At 30.4% G+C, this 8,517-nt stretch overlaps 1 pseudogene; it reads right to left on the bottom strand.

Moving 5' to 3' along the window:
* Positions 1-3,809: 3,809 nt before the first annotated feature.
* On the bottom strand, positions 3,810-7,137 carry LOC150029574 (uncharacterized; annotated as a pseudogene).
* Positions 7,138-8,517: the final 1,380 nt, after the last annotated feature.

Below are 8,517 nucleotides of genomic sequence, written 5' to 3'. Positions count from 1 at the left end.
AGTTCTCCTGAGGGTAACACCTCTATGGTTGTCTAAAAGCATTTATGTAAGAGAGAGTTTCGTTGTTTGAGAGAGGTTGAAGCATGTTGAAAGAGTTGCATTGTACTGGAAGACAAGTTTATTTTTTTTTTTTGTTTTGTATTGGAATTGTTGCACTATTTTTGCACCTTGTATTTTATGTTGTGTTGATATCACATTGTATAGTTTGATAGGTATATCCTGATCCAGTAATACCTACTAGATTGTACAATCCGATATTTATTTTATAATAACATACCAGATTGTACAATCTGGAAGGTATAACCGAATCCAGGATGACCTTTAGAATTGTACAAGGCATAATGTATTTCTAAAATGTATTTCAGATTGTACAATTCTAAACGTATATTACACAATGAAGGTGTTACGGATTGTACAATCTGGTATACACGAACAAAATGAAAAAAAAATACATAAAAGAAAATAGTGCAAAACAACACATAACTTACAACAACCCCCAACATTCATCACCATCAACCACCACCAAAACTCATAAGCACCCACAAACAATCACCACAATGAACCAACACACCTTCAAAATGAAAAACAAGTCACACACAAAACTAAAACCCTAACATATATTGGTAAGGGTAGGATTGAAATTATAAAAATATATGGAGGTATGGGGAGAAGCATTGGAGGTGTAAGGAGAAACTTCATTTTTTTAAATAACTATTTTATGATATTTTTAAAGATAAAATTTTACGTCTTCTCTTTTGCAATAATATATGTGTGTGTAAGCAAGAAGATAATATAAGACACAAATGTTTTTTTTCTGATAGACAGTATAATACTTTCTAGTTTTTTGCTTTGTTTGATAAGCAAAATCTTGATCAGATGATAAACACAATCTTAAGTTGACGGTGTACTTAACAAATATATTCTCCAAACTTATTATGTGAAATGTTTTTGTCATTAGTCTACCGAGATTATTCGCTAAAGCTTATGTTAACATTATAAGTTTTTGGGATATGACCTAAAACTGCTTTGCATCAACTACCATCCTGATACAAGCATATGTCAACTCTAACAAAGCTATATTGCGCGTATGATTCTCACTTTTACCCTTATTTGGGTAACAATGTATCTGACTAGGTCTCATAAGTATTGTCAACTATTGAAATGTTATTTGAAGATGAGATAAGCATTTAAAGTCACATAGAGCACATTTAATGCATATTTACGTTCTCGTTAGTTCTAACACATAAAAATGGTTATATCTGAGTGTGAAACTCTCAACAAGAAGAAAATGATTTACAATGATTCTTTCTTTTACACTCTATATAAAGCTACTTTTCAAGAAAAAAAAAATGAACAAATTAGAAAGTGTTAAAATGTTAGTGAAATCCTTCTCTACTTTAAAATCTTTGTATCGACATTGTTATCTTCAATAAAAACCTAAAAAATCTTTGAATGAACATTGTTATAAACATTTTATGAACATTGTTATGTGTGTTGTTATAAGCATGATATGATATGAAATTTAACAATATACATTGTACAAACTCTCGTACTAGTGATCAATTTTTACTCAATAAACAAATTAATTATTTTTTTTACTTAACCATATTATAATAATATCTATTTGGTTTTTATCTTAAAACATTTTTATGCAAACTCTTCTACTAGTGGTCTATTTTTACTCAATAAACAAACTAATTATTGTTTTGTATTTAATCAATATTATAATATTATCTATTTGGTTTTTACCTTAAATATTTTTATCATGTCACTTATTTCTTTTAAATTAATGTTTTAATCAAAGTTGATGTTTTAATTGATAAAATTGACATTTTAATCAATTAAAATTATTTAAATTTCACATTTGAGTGATTTTAATGGATTAAAATGAAAAAATTTAAACAATGCACTAGAGTTTATTTCAATGGATTAAAAAATTTAATTCATTAAAAATAATAGTTATATAAGAAAGTTAGTTAAACAATCTTAAAATAATCCATTTAAAGGTTTTGAAACTTTTCTAAATTTTGAGATAACCTCTGGAAGTGAAAAAAAAAATGACTTCTTTAAATTATTCAAGCAAATAGGGGTTTCAAGATCATTGATTAGACTAATAGGATAGTGGATTACCTTCATTTTCTTTTTATATCTTGAATTGAAGTATGTCCAAATGTCTAATTTTGAATGAGTATTTAGATATTGGTTAAGTGTTTCAATGATGTTAGTTTGTGATACGATTTTACAAGTAGACTAGGAGATATAGTTATGTGAATCCAATAAAATTTGAAAAGTAAGGGATAGGCTTAATTAGAGTGAAATAACAAGATGTAGCACTAATGTAAAATTAAACCTATATAAATTCTTGAGTTTTTTTCTTTTATCTCCTACAATCTATATCTAAAATGCACATTAATAATATGATAATGGAAAAAATAAACAACATTTACATTGACCATTTCTTGAATTTTAAATTTGTTTTACTTTAAAGGAGACATTCATTAATGAAAAACCATTAATCTATTTGTAAAAAAAAATTAAACTTGAATTCATTCTTATGAAAAGTCATTAATAATTTTCAACGAAAACTAAATAAGATAAGGAAAAATATTAAACTAATTTAAATAAATACAATCACTAGTGCAAAAAGGACTTTCTATGACAATTCTACATGACTTTTTATGATGGTTCTATGGCGATATAAATTCAAGCGATATAAAAAATTTGCACTTTCTATATCGGTTGAAAAAATGACATAGTAAGTTGACTTACTATGACTATTGTATATAAACTATCATAAAATGTGCCAAAATATTTGTCATAGTATGTTCAGATGGAACTTTCTTTGACTGGTATTTCTAGAACAGTCATAGAAAAGAAAATGTGACTTAGTTGATTGTTCTCATTAGAATCGTCATAATAAGTGGTTTTCTACCACCCGAATAGTAAATCAAACTTTTATGTCATATATTGCAATAACCGTTATAGTAAGTTTGTTATTTTTTTTAAATGTTTGTTTTATCTGTTCATTAATAACAATCATATGCATATCAATATTATCTAGACAATTGCATACAATTTCCAAACAAACTCATTCATTAACCAATTTTCCCTCATTCATTAATAACAATCACTTGCGTATCAATGTTATATAAACAATTACATACAATTTACAGACAAACTCATTCATTGACCAATTTTCCTCTATTCGTTAATAACAATCACGTGCATATCAATGTTATCCAGACAATTGCATACAATTTACATGCAAACCCATTCAATGATCAATTTTCCTCCATTTAATAACAATCACCTACATATCAATGTTACCTAGATAATTGCATACAATTTTCAGACAAACTCATTCATTGATCAATTTTCTTCCAGTCATTAATAACAATCACCAGCATATCAATGTTATCCAAACAACTGCATATAATTTACAAACAAACATATTCATTGATCAATTTTCCCGAATTCATTAATAGCAATCACCTGCATATCAATGTTATCCAAATAATTGCATACAATTTTCAGACAAACTCATTCATTGATAATTCAATGATATATCCCATCAACATTGTGCAAAAAAGATAAATATAACACTCATTGTATATTTAAATAAACTAACGAATTTTATATCTTATTAGAAACACTTAAAAAGAATGAAGTCTAGTGCATTCCAATGTCTTGCATATCTTTATTCTTGAATGAAGATGGATCATTGAATAACTACAAAAAAAATGATTTAATCAATAAAAAGTGAAATTCACAACTAAATAATTAAGGTATTTGAGTAAATTTTGTATTACCTATCTCCATGAGTCAGTAATGTTTGCAGATATGATTATGTGCATGTGCTTCATTACATAATATTCACACTCATAACTTCTCGATTGATGTGAACATTGCAAATTAAAATACAAATATAAGATATATTTTATATCATAATTAAATAATGGTGAGACAAATAAGTTACATTAGGAACAATTAATTGTATCTTCTTCTTAGCTACATGTGGAAGGCCTTGCAATCTTGAATGAGCCTCGAGAGCCCTATAAAAAATAGACACTTGTTAATTCATATTAATCATTAAGGTAGGAAATATAGTACAATAAAAAAAAACTTGCGCGTCTAGTAAATGTTTGATGGCCAAAGTGTTAGTTTTCTTATGCAATGAACACAAGAGAGCCAGAAGGAAATGACGAGGAATAATGACCACCGACTACCAATGACTCCTACAAGTTATAATAATATTAATAATAAATAATTTATAAATTAATTAACTATAATTTAAAATTATATACTTATTGATGCTAATAAGGTGCTAAATACACTTATTTGTCTGCATTTTGAAATGTCTTTATTAAGTATGTTTGCACTTCACTCGCTTTATTCCCAACACTTCGAATGGCAACTAGGTCAATAAATCCATAAATATAAGCATTCTTCTTCTCGATGCAGACGTGGTGTAAATACCTTGAACATTGAAAAAATAATGTTAAAGTAAAGTATGAATATATTCAACTATTTTAAAGGTTAATGAAAGTATACTTACAACAACCAAAGTTGTAGAACATATATAGATAAATAATCAGTACCAGTAACAATCTCACAAATATCCTTATGACATAAAAAAAAAGAACTTGAATATGTTACTAACATGTGAGTAAAATGCATTATAAAATATAAAAATACATTAAATACATTACATTTCATCTCAATAATAAAGGTGTTGAAATAAAATTATAAGTTACATGTTAATATAATTTTAAAACAAATATATCACTAAAACAAAATATCACCACCCCCACCTAATTTGTCATCTTCTAATCAACCCCTTCAATCTTCATCATCTCATTATAATTTCATTCAACATTTGCATCATTACTGGGAAATAAACAAAATAACATCTAATATATATAATTCCTGCTGCACCAATGGATTAGTCATGAATTATTGAATTGTCTTTCTTCAAATCCTTAAAACATTAAATGTATAAATCTTCTATTTCATTTCCATTTGTCATGAATGTATAAATTATTACACCTTCTCCCTTCAGCATCTTCAGATGACACTTTTTTACACAAAACTAATAATCACATTTACTCTAGAGTTCAACAATTCAAGAAAATGGCTTAGAACAACCAAACAATTCTACTAGTACGCAAAAGTGGAATATAAATATAATCAATGACGTAGCGAATTGGTTGGACTGTAAAACGAATTGCATTTTGCAGTTTTAGTTGAAAACCTAAAAAACAATATAATTGCTAAGAGGTTGTGTCTAAATATAAATTAGCAAAAATAAATAAAAAAATATAAGAAAAAATTCAATGTGAAAAGCTTTTTTTTATCAGCAAAGAATAGAATTTAATTAAAGGGGATACAAAGGGGTATCCCAACCCTCTTACACAAACATATTGAAGATATAAATCTTCTATCTGCAAAAACAAGCTACTGCTACAACAAGGAGACCTTACTGTAATGTGTATCCTGCCATTACTAAGCTGCTTTAGGATTAACCATCTGTGCTTTTCGGCAGCAGCCCCTCCATGATATGGCTCCACCAAGTTGTCGACACCATTCTCATTTGATTCTCTACCATTCAAAACCACATCATCATGACCATTTGTTTCTCATTCCATAACAGCATCCTCCGAATTTGTAAATGACGCAAGCTCCTTCAACCAACCACTCCATCATAAGCACGTCCCTGGTCCTTCCTCCCTCTTGATAGCCAGTGGGCATAAATAACAACATTTCCCACTCCTACACCGTAGGACCTGACTTCATTTGCGTCACACAGTACCAACCCAACCTTGCTTCTAAGCTCAATTCTAGCTAGCAACAGAGTTTAGCCATTCGTACGAAATATCACCAAGATTCAACTCTATCGTACCGAACCTGCGATCATCAAACTTCTCCAACAAAGCCAAGGTTACTATGCATTAAACCATACTTTTGCCTCTGCATCATCCATGGGATGAACACAACAACCTGCTTGTTACTTAACACTTCTAAGACAGATGACTGGGTTAAGGACCCAATCAGAAAACGAGTAGTTAAAAGAATGTGTCCTGTGCTTCAGCCAGAGCCAAGATTTGAGCTGGGCTTTCTGAAAAATCTCATCCGCATCTACTACCCCTTGCTGGAATACGATTAAATTCCGTTGGTCCCAAATGCATCTGATCACGTTCACCCAAACACCTTTCCAAATCAGATTTTGTTTATTTGTGGCTTGGAACAAATAAAAGTTCAGAAAATGCATCTTAAGGTCGTTATGTTGGACTGTAGATGTACCTACCCACTTAAAGCATTCTGACCATACCCGTTGGGCATATTTGCAAAGTAGAAAAATGTGCTGGCTGGATTCCTCCTCTAGCTGGCACATAGGGCATAGCATTGAGTTCATCGACACCCCTCTTCTGCTCAAACATTGTCTAGTGGGCATTCTCCCCCTCAGCGCCCTCCACGCTGTCATTAACACGTTCGGAAAGGCCTTTGTTTTCCATAAAATGTTATACACTTCGGATTGCGGATCTGCACTATGCTTGGTTAGGCATTCGTAGGCAACGCTTACAGAAAACATTCCAGAATCCTCCTTCCCCCACACCTGTATGTCCTCCATATTCTTCTTTAGTGTGACTCTGGAGAGGAGCAAGTTAAGATAGCTTCCAATTGGGACTCCCACTCAAATCTGATACGCCAACTCCAATTAATAGGTATACCTGCTTCTTTGTCGGGACCTTCGCAAACTCCAATTACAATCTGGCACTTTGCCACTTCCATAGAAGCCTGCACACAAGTTTCAAACTTTCACATTTTTATTTAAATAAGAAATGAAAATAAAAATTAAAAGAATAAAGGAAAATGAAGACAATGAGAAACATGGCCTTCTTCTTTATGCAATCTTAATGTGTCAATGTTGGTGTCACAATAACAACAATTGAAGAACGAAAAAGAGAAGAAAAGAATAAGAGAAGAAGGAAGCCACGATGATTGGCAGAGCCATTATCTTCTGTTTCTCTCATCCTTCAACTTCTCGCTCCATTCCATTATCGCACCGAACCCACTTCGCACATGCACCTCCATAGTTGTTGGCATGCAATCGATCAAAGGAGCCACTGATAACGACATCCTTGTAGGTGTTGGGCAGAAAGAGAGAACTAAGTACCATGAGCATAAAATAAAATCTAAGCCACAAAAATCTTAATCATTAAAGGGAAAAAAAAGTGAAAGTGACTTCGTTATTTATACCTATATATAAAAAAGATTCCCCATTATAACCGTTTTTTTGGTGTATACAATTTTTTTCCGATTCTATCTTTATTTAATATATCTCATTTTATTAATACAATGAATTATTTTGTCATTTCGTATAAATTACTTAAAAAATAAAATTAATTTTTAATTTTTAAATTAATATTAATGTACCGTTTTTATATGTTGATTCTTCACTCTTTCCTTAATTTCTTATTTTAAGGCGACAATGGGAAGAGAGAACATACTCTCACACAAGAGAAAAAACTTGAAGAATAAGAGAGACTCAAACCAGAGAAGAAGAAAAGAGTTTGTTTAATCAATTCACCAAATTTCTTTTATATGTTATTTTTTGTTTTTCAATTACGACTCATCCAAAATTATTTATGTATGTATGTAAGATTATTTTTGTATGTATATTAAATTTATATCATCATGAAAATTGAGTAAACAGAAAAATATGGATATACAAGCGAACAACGCCTATATTTCCGCTAGTGTGAATAAATGTATTATGGGAGATAAGGAGCGAATAGCACAATAAGAGACGAGCAATGGATAAAGAACATGTAGTGCTTGTGGAGATTGTGAAACCCTAGACCAAACAACGTGGGATTGTGAAAGAAAAAAAAAACTTATTATGTCAGGTCTAACTAGATCCAACATAAGTATTTTTTTATATCATTTGTAATAACATAGTAAATTTCATATTTTTTACAATGTTTCCACCACCAAATTTATTATGACATGAATATTAAACCTATCATACTAAATCGTCATTGATTCTCATTTTTTACTAATGAATGGTAATATTTTTAATCAATAATGCATCTTAATATAAGAATAAAATTATGTTTGACTTAAAACTTCATTTTTCAGCTCATTTTGAGATCTCATTCTGAGATACTAATGCAAAATGTATAAACAAGTGCAGTTTATTTAGGTGCAGTTTTACGCTCAAACGCTTTCGTAAAAAACGCGGTGGCATTTTTGTAATTAAGTTCATTTACAAGGGCGATTATTTGTACAGCCGCCCTTGTAAATCAAAACGCTTGATTTACGAATGCGGCTTTACAAATAGCCGCCTTCTTAAAACCTTTTTAACCCTAATTCAGAAACACGCCACTTACGTTTTGATACTCTCTTTTCTCTCGCGCTTCGTTTCTCTTATGTGCTTCCTCCATTTAACTATGCTTCCTTTTTTCTTCCTCTCTTCTTTGCATTGTCTTCGTGCCATCAGTAAGCATTGTCTTCCTC

The sequence above is a fragment of the Phaseolus vulgaris genome, chromosome 1 (genome assembly GCF_051622355.1).
Source record: "Phaseolus vulgaris cultivar YP4 chromosome 1, ASM5162235v1, whole genome shotgun sequence".
NCBI lineage: Eukaryota > Viridiplantae > Streptophyta > Magnoliopsida > Fabales > Fabaceae > Phaseolus > Phaseolus vulgaris.
This window is presented reverse-complemented; position numbering and strand designations above follow the sequence as displayed.